We start from the raw sequence: 8,730 nt of genomic DNA, 5'->3' as shown, positions 1-8,730 counted from the left end.
AATTCTAATTTGCATGTTTGTAGTCTGTTCTAGAGAGTGAGCGAGGGCCTGACCCATTGCTTTTCCTAAGCAATGGACGGATGGGAAGCCCTGCTCCCAGGAGGAGTCCTAGCTCTTTAGGAGCAGTGCTGCCAAGAACAAAGGATGCCAGGTGTATACATCCTTTCTCACATTGCTCTAAAGAAATACCTGAGACTGGATAATTTATAAAGAAAATAAGTTTAATTGGCTCACGGTTCTGCAGGCTGTACAGGAAGCATGATGCTGACATTTGCTTGGCTTCTGGGGAGGCCTCAGAAAACTTACAATCATGGTGGAAGGTGAAGGGGGAGCAGGAACATCTTACAGAGCGGGAGCAAGAGAGAGAGCGAGAAGGGAGGTGCTGTACACTTTTAAACAACAAGATCTCATGAGAACTCACCATCGTGAGTACAGTGCTGAGGGGATGGTGCTAAACCATTCATGACAAATCCACCCCCATGATCCAATCATCGCCCACCAGTCCTCATCTCCAACACTGGGGATTAAAATTCAACATGAGATTTGGACAGAAACACAGATCCAAACCATATCTCCAGGTCCATCAACTAACGAAGCAAACACGGTCATTCCCAGCTACTCATACTAACACATGGAGTCCAGAATATCTGCCAAGAACACCTGTATCAATAAATTCAGCCCAATCTAGCAGTTTTCCTCCTTCTCTAATACCAATAAAATTCATTTTTACACACTTTACTCATGTTTCTACTGATAACTAGGACAAATCATTTTTTTTGTTTTTGTTTTTTGAGACAGGGTCTTGCTGTGTCACCCAGGTAGGAGTGCAGTGGCCGGATCTCGGCTCATTGCAGCCTCAACCTCCCGGGCTCAGGCAATCCTCCTGCCTCAGCCTCCTGAGTAGCTGGAACCACAGGTGTGCACCACCACACCCGACTAATTTTTAAATTACATGTAGAGATGGGATCTATGTTCCTCTGGCTTGTCTTTAATTTCTGGGCCCAAGCAATCTTCCCCCTCAGCCTCCCAAAGTGCTAGGATTATAGGCATGAGCCAATGCACCTGGCCAGAAAAAAATGTTGTGTAAGCCTCCTTCCCCCAGTCAGATTTTGCATTCATCCCCCTTGGTGTGCAGGGATCTGACTGTGGTGATGGGTCTGGAGGCAGCAAGAGGTTTGGGGTGTGCTTTGAGAATGACCTGCTCTTGCAAGCTAATTGTCTCAATGAGAACATTACAAAGTCTTCCACAAGGGCAGGTTGATCCACTCAGGTGGGAAAAGAGCATTGGCTTCTAACAGCAAAAGGAAGATGATGTGGAATTTGAGGTTCCAGTTTCTCATTTGCATCATAATCCACCCAGTGATTCCCATTCCAATTCTTAGAGCCCTGCTCTTTTCCAGTCAATGTCCTAACTTTCCAGGAAAATGCCTGGAAAGGCTGTGATATCAATTTGTGTTGTTCTTCAACACCCAGAAGGATAAAATTGGGTTGGAACACAGAGAAATGGCTTTCCAGCTTGGGGCCCAGCCTGCTTGCCTTTCACTCCAAATCAGAACAGTTTATGAAAGTTCCACTGACCTAGCAGGCATCCTTAGGACTCTGCACACAAGAAATCCATGCCTAGGGATTTTCAGGTAAAGGACATTGAGTCATTTCCCCATCAGCACTTCCAAGGTTCCAGTCTCTCTAGGGCACTTTACTATTTCCATTTTAGGCCCCTTTTCCTGCTCTTATTACTCTCAAAAAAGTTTCTTTTTTTTTTTTTTTTTTTTTTGAGACGGAGTCTCGCTCTGTCGCCCGGACTGGAGTGCAGTGGCCTGATCTCAGCTCACTGCAAGCTCCGCCTCCCAGGTTCACGCCATTCTCCTGCCTCAGCCTCTCCAGTAGCTGGGACTACAGGCGCCCACCACCTCGCCCAGCTAGCTTTTTGTATTTTTTAGTAGAGACGGGGTTTCACTGTGTTAGCCAGGATGGTCTCGATCTCCTGACCTTGTGATCCGCCCATCTCGGCCTCCCAAAGTGCTGGGATTACAGGCTTGAGCCACCGCGCCCGGCCTCAAAAAAGTTTCTAGGTGGGCATGGTGGCATGCAGCTATAATCCCAGCTACTCAGGAGTCTGAGGTGGGAGGATCGCTTGAGCCTAGGAGTTTGAGGCTGCAGTGAGCCATGATCATGCCACTGTACTCCAGCCTGGGTGAGAGAGCAAAACCCTGTCTCTTTTAAGAGAAAGCAAGAATGTTTCTAGCTCTGAGCTCTCCTTTCTGGATCCTTCACCTCATTTATGCTCCCATTACCACTTTCTGTTTCCACTCTATGGGGAGTTATCTGGACAACCCCAAAGGGCCCCTCATCCCTCAGGGGATCTTCGTGGGGCTTCTCTTGGAGATTTGCAGTAAGTTTCCCTTAGAAACTCAGAGAAGTTCTGCAATTTTTTTTAAAACACCCTTTTAACGTGTCAATTCATATTTTGTTTGATTTAGTACTTTCAAAGCCAGTATAAGATCTGATCCTTTTTAGAAAGGTAGTAAAATGAAGAGACCCTATGTGAACAAATTAGACATAGCAGGAAAGACATAATTATTGCTGTGCTTATCCCTTTCAAAGGGGAAGTACAGAGTCATTCAGAGAAGAGGGGAAGGAGAAAGTTTCCAAGACGGTCTGGCGTTTCAGAGCGCAGCACTGATGGCTTAGATGGGAGAAGCTAACTGCAGGCAGGACACTCACAGCCTAGAGACACCAAGGTGGTAATTCACACCTACATCATGAATAGCAGCTAAGAGTGAACTGCAACGTGTAGAGTAGAAACAGCCTGGGACAGGCTCGAGGTCAAGAGAACAAACAGATTTAGAAAAGCAGAGCTCAGTCAGTGTTGCCCGTGCAGCTTTACCTTAGTGGGAGTGTTTTGCTTGCAAAAGGAGAGTAAAAACAGGTTGTTCTCCAGACAGCTTGTTGCCAGTAAGACAGTGAGCGCTCCTCTCCCCTCGACTGCCTGGGCTCCCCAACCAGCATCTCAGATGCAGCACGTGCTCTGGTGCCCAAGAGGATTCGTCAAGTCAGTGGCTGTCTGGAAATTTCACACCCTTTGATAATAACAGCTCATCTTCGAGTGTGTCCTGCCTGCCTGCACTGTGCTGCCCTCGTGTCAGCCACAGGCCATGGCCTGGCTGAGGTCGCACAGGTGATGCTCTGCCATTTCATTTCGGCTCATGCCACAAACAAGTGCTCTTTTCACGGCCCACATAGCGCCATATTCTTCACACTTCTATGCTTTTTCTTAGTGATTTTGCTGTTTAAAATGACCCCAAGCCCAGTGCTGACGTACTGTCTAGCATTCTAAGAGCAAGAGGCTGTGATGTGCCTCACAGAGAAATGCGTGTGAGATAGCTTTATTCAGGTGTGAGTTACAGTGCTGCTGGCCATGGACACAGTGTTAGTGGGATCACCAACATCTATTCAAAAAGGTGTCTTTAAACAGGAACAGGGATAAGCAAGGTTATGTACTGATTGGTTGATGAAAATGTTGTGACCAGAGGCTCGCAGGAACCCAGCCCTGTATTTCTCCAGAAGCAAGGGCTCTGTATTCACAAATTCAGTGTTTAGGTGACTTTATAGAACTAACGGTGGCAAATCACAAGAATCAACTGCATCTGCCTCCATTTTACTCCACAGAGAAGCAAAGTGACAAGGAGGGTACATAGAAAACAGCCAGTACCCTCCAGTCCCACACAACCTGGTGTCCAGGGGCAGAGTGGCTTGTGCTAAGCCTCATCCCAGCCCCACTCAGATTTCCTTTGTATTTCTGGTGATTCCCTCCTGTTTTCTCTGGTTCTCCAGAATACAGTCTTCCAAGTTGTTTTAATCAGATTCATTCCTACCTTGATGAAGAACTAGTGAAACATTTGAGATTACTGACCTCCTAGTGGTCTTTAAATTTTTTTAAGGTGAATACACCTGTAGGCTCAGTGTTTTGGGAGGCCAAGGAAGGGGGATTTCTTGAGTCCAGAAGTTTGAGACCAGCCTGGGCAACATAGCAAGACCTCACCTCTACCACAAAACAAAACAAAACAACAAAACATTTTGAGCCCAAAAAAAAGTCATTGTTTAAAAAATTGACTCATACATACTATAATCCAGATTCCCCAATTTAAAAAAGACAATTCACATTTCTCATATGAGGTAGAGAAGGGGAATTAATGTTTCATTCTCACACTGTATGATCAATTGAACAATTTGCCTCTGTGGGTCCTGTGGATCCAGGTCTTCAGCCGAGGCCCCTGGCAGCCTGCAAACCTTCCAGCCACCAGGCTCCTGAAGCAGCGCAATCCACCGTCTGCGGCTCCTGAACACTGCTCCTGGCAGCAACGCTGATGGCGGATGGTGTGACGCCAACGCAAAATGGCTGTTGGTGGAAACACATTAGCTGTAATTATCAGTTGTCACAGGTCTTTCTTTGAAAGGAATCTTTTTACACAAAAATCCAACATTACCATCAGCCTCTCCTTGGTTTCCAACATGCTCAGGTTAGCCACAGTGATCCCAACTTCTGTTTCCTGTCGCCTCTTGGCATACACACCCAAAATGTCAATTCCTATGGGAACAAACACTAAGCAAAGTGCAAGACCATGGGAGGCGTTCATCACAAGATGGCGGACTCATGTGAGACCATGGAAGGCTCTCATCACAAGATGGCAGACTTGAATTTTGGCTGAATGTGTGGTGCAATTTGGAAAGAATGCTTTCGATTCCCTTTTACTGCATATGTCAGAACAATTTCCTGTTAACTAATATGATGTTCTCACTTTAATTTTAGTATATTTTAGTACAAATATCTAGGAACAAATTCTTCAGTTGAACAATCTGAGAAACAAATTGCTCAACTGATCCAAGGTCTGTCATTGTCTCATTCTACAGATAAGGAAATTGCAGCTCAGAGAGACCAAGAAGATTGGGAGACAGGGGTCTTACTCTACAAGTGCCACAGCCTTCCAACACCAGACTTCAGCACCAAAACAGGGCCCGGCGTGGCCAGGCATGGCAGAGCAAAAACCAGGCTCCTGAGAAACTCTCACACAAACTGGAGGAGGGATTTGGAGGGGCAGTTAAGACCCAAACTCCAGTTTCAGCAAGTCTGCATCACAGTTGTACAATCTCATCTTTGACCTTTTTCTTCCTTCATATCTAATTTATCTTCATTTTCTGGGTTTTGTACAAGTTCTCAGCCATCATTAAATCACATTACAACTTCACCTACCACATCTTCTCTTCTTCCTCTTCTGCCTTTGAGATACTCTCTTCCCTTCCTGTCATATAGACTTCTGACACCATGAAACAGTCTTCCCAAGTTGCCTGCTGTGATTAAAATAACTTTTAACTCCTCGGACACCATCTCTCTGCTGCTCCCTTTTTGCTGTTCTCTTCCATCAAGTGCTGGTTCCAAGCACCAAAAACAAACTCATATTCAGAAGTAAATTCTGTTCATTAATATACCAGGACACTCTTCCATTTGAGTTTGTTTTCTAAAAGACCACATAAGACTGCTGCTTTCTGAATTGTTTAAGGGGAAAGTTCACAATGGCATTTTAAAATAAAATAAAATGAGGCTCACATTGAGAACTCAGACTCTGAGGTTCTGCTGGGTAGGCAGCTCCCACACAGCAGGAACGTGTTCAACACACGCAGGCCAGGCACAGCCACAGCTGCATTTGTGTTCATCGTCCACAGAATGCACTGCCAACGAAGACGAACGTGAAATGAGGGCCCGGAACCTTTGAAGCTGGTAATTCACAAAAATTCCAACTATATATTTTGTATGGAAAACAAGGCAAAACTGTATAATACCTAATTCAGAACTTGTCCCTTATAATTGTCATATTTTTAATAAATTTTACTCCTTTTCCTAAAAAAGTGGAATGCTTGCCATTTTTCAAATATGCACTTAACTTTTAAGATAGAAACGGTTTCCCCACACCTCTGTCCACCCTCACATATTTTATGCGCAGCCTCGTTTGTGCGATGCAATGTGAGGTTTCTCTTATGTGGACTCTCACTTCTCTTCGCTTCCTCAGTGATTTTCTCCCATCCTTCTCTTTGGTTTTACTGTTCTTTAGTGCTAAATTATAAAATTAGAAGCAAAAGTGTTGTCTGGCCTTGCCCTGGTACACTGCTAGTGCTCACCAATAAATAGGAACCTACTCCGTTTTGTCTGCGTGTGGTTTTGGGTCAGGGCTGCTCTTTAGCCATTCTGGGATCAGCTGTCCCTTGATAGCTGCCTGAGGGGCTGGGGAACACTCTGGAGGGTGTGGTGCGAGGAGCAGCCCATGGTTGAGAATGAATCCCTATTTTTGTGTCAGCTCTGATACCTGCTGGGTCAGGCGACCATATCCGACCAAAATCATGGGCTTTCTTCCTCTCTCCAGCTACATAAATGATAACCATGCATCCAAGTGTCAACTTAAAAACCCCAGAGCCTTGCTCTTGCTGTTAAAAGAGCTAATTGTGCCCTTGGGCACTAGCTGCCTTCATTCTCAAGGTACAGAGGAAATCGGGGAGACCAGCCTTGGGAGACCCCCAGGTGGGGTGCAGTGTGGGTGCCTTCCTCTCAGCTCAGTCCCTCCCTCCTTCCTTCTCCACTTCTCAATTCTTTCACAGCCAGGAAGGGCCCCTGTAGTCAATTTCTGTGTCCTGTCCTAGTAACTCCACTGTTCAACAACTCCATTTTTTTTTCCTGGTGTTCTGCATCCTGTTTTTATTGTTTTGTGGCAGATCCCCACCGTAGAACATAATTGCAAGTACTCGGTGGTACAAAAGAGCAGTTAGTGCCTAAGTACAGATGGGAAACACGATTCTTTTGTTTTAAGTAAATACTTAAACATTGCTCAGGTCCTAAAGCATCTGGACTCTAGGTCTGAGTAGCGGAGTGCGTCTCCTGTGGGCCCGCAAGGACCCCTAGATTCCCTCCCTGAAGTGATCAAGATATGGAACCGGAGCCACAGCTGGATCACAAGATGTCCCTTTTCTAGAGCCTTTCCCGGCCCTCTACAGGCAGGATCCGGCAGGAAAAAGATGATCGGAATTTCTCGAAGGTCAATGGTCTGCACAGCTGAGGATTCTGTGTGGTTCTCTTGGTTCCCTTGGTGTCTGGAAGAGGCCGAGGCCCTTAGATGACCTTTCAGCTCCTCGCACAGGACCAGCACGAGGGGCCCCCGGCCTCGGAGGACGCTGGCCCAGTGCCCTGGAAGAAGGCCTTGTCCCCTCGTCTTTAAAGGTCTTCCCCCAACAGCCAAGGGTGCCAGGTACGTGATGTGAGCTCCTCTGAGCCCAGGCTGCGTCATTGTCTGCCGCGCCACGTGGAAGGGGTGGGAGCTGCGGCCACGGTGGTCATCCAGCTCCCCACCACAGGCACGCTCTTGGCATCCAGGAGCTCGCCCTTGGCTGAATTCTTCATGCTGAGACAGGCGGCCGGGAGATGATGGGTGCCCTGCACGGAGATGCTGAAGCCCTGGAGGCTCTGGAGCCCGTCAGACTGGGTGACCTTCACCAGGCAGTGTCCCAGGCCTCAGGACTCAGCTCTGTGCCCAACTTTCCGACATTGGCTGCCAGGCGGGTCTGGTGAAATCCTGGGGGTACAGGAACCAAAGGGAGGTGGCACCGGCTGCTAGGGGCCAGGCTGCCCACCAAGTACCTCCAGAGCCGCGTGTGCCTGTCCATGCCCCTGGAGGGAACAGCTCACAAGTGAGCCAGTGAAACAATCCTTCATCCCTAGTGACCAAGAGCCAGAGACAGCCAGGCCACTCAAAGGAAGCACAAAGCCCCGGGAGCACCACGCCAGGAAATCTCCCCTCATGACAAAAGGAGGTCTGAGGTCACCAGGAAAAATCATGAAAATCAATGAAAAGCTAAACATTTCAGGCTTTTTGTTTGTTTTTTAGAGACAGGGTTGTTGTTGCCCAGGCTGGAGTGCAGTGGTGCAATCACAGCTCACGGCTGCCTTGAACTCTGGGACTCGAGCAATTTTCCTGCCTCAGTCTCCCAAATAGCTGGGACTACAGGCGCGTGCCACCAGGCCCAGGTAATTTTTTTTTTTTTGAAGATTGGGTATGTTGCCTCGGCTGGTGGCCAACTCCTGACTGACCTCAAGCAATTCTCTGCCTCAGCCTCCCAAAGTGCTCAGATTACAGGCATGAACCACCACACCTGGCCCTTCAGTTTTCTTTAAGAGGCATATTCCAGATAAACACATTAGAATATTTCAAAAGCATTGGTTTGTGTCAAAATCATTTTTCATTTTTTCAGAACACAGTCTATAAGCAACAAAAAGACAAATGCCACCATGGTCCAAATGTGCCCCCAAATGCATGTGTTGAAACGTGATTGGCAAAGTGATAGTATTAACAGGTGGGGCCTTTAGGGGTGACTGAGTCACAAGGGCAGAGCCTTCAGGAATAGGATTTGTTACTTTATGAAACGGCTGGCGGGAACTAGGCAGGTCCTTTTTCCCGTCCGCTTTCCACCATGTGAGGACACAGCATCCCGTCCCCACAGAGGACACAGCAACAAGGGGCCATCCCGGAGGCAGAGAGCAGCCCTGCCCAGACCTCAGAGCTGCAGCGCCCTGATCACAGTCTTCCAGCCTCCAGAACTGTGAGAAATACATTTATGTGTTTTATAAGTTATCCAGTCTCAGATATTTTATTATAATATAACAGCATAAACAGACCAAGACAGAAGCCC

At 47.2% G+C, this 8,730-nt stretch overlaps 1 long non-coding RNA gene across 1 annotated transcript in view; it reads right to left on the bottom strand.

Moving 5' to 3' along the window:
- Nucleotides 1-4,075: 4,075 nt before the first annotated feature.
- LOC105506298 overlaps nt 4,076-8,730 on the bottom strand; it is a 22,331-nt gene continuing 17,676 nt past the window's right edge. The window contains exons 3-4 of the long non-coding RNA XR_001000908.1: nt 5,606-5,727; nt 4,076-4,588 (exon numbers count right to left, since the gene is read on the bottom strand). This is a non-coding gene — a long non-coding RNA (uncharacterized LOC105506298). The remainder of the gene's footprint in view (nt 4,589-5,605; nt 5,728-8,730) is intronic.

This window comes from Colobus angolensis, unplaced genomic scaffold (assembly GCF_000951035.1).
Source record: "Colobus angolensis palliatus isolate OR3802 unplaced genomic scaffold, Cang.pa_1.0 Scaffold135, whole genome shotgun sequence".
In the NCBI taxonomy this organism is placed as follows: domain Eukaryota; kingdom Metazoa; phylum Chordata; class Mammalia; order Primates; family Cercopithecidae; genus Colobus; species Colobus angolensis.
Note: the sequence above shows the minus strand (reverse complement) of the source record. Positions and strands in the feature narration are given on the sequence as shown.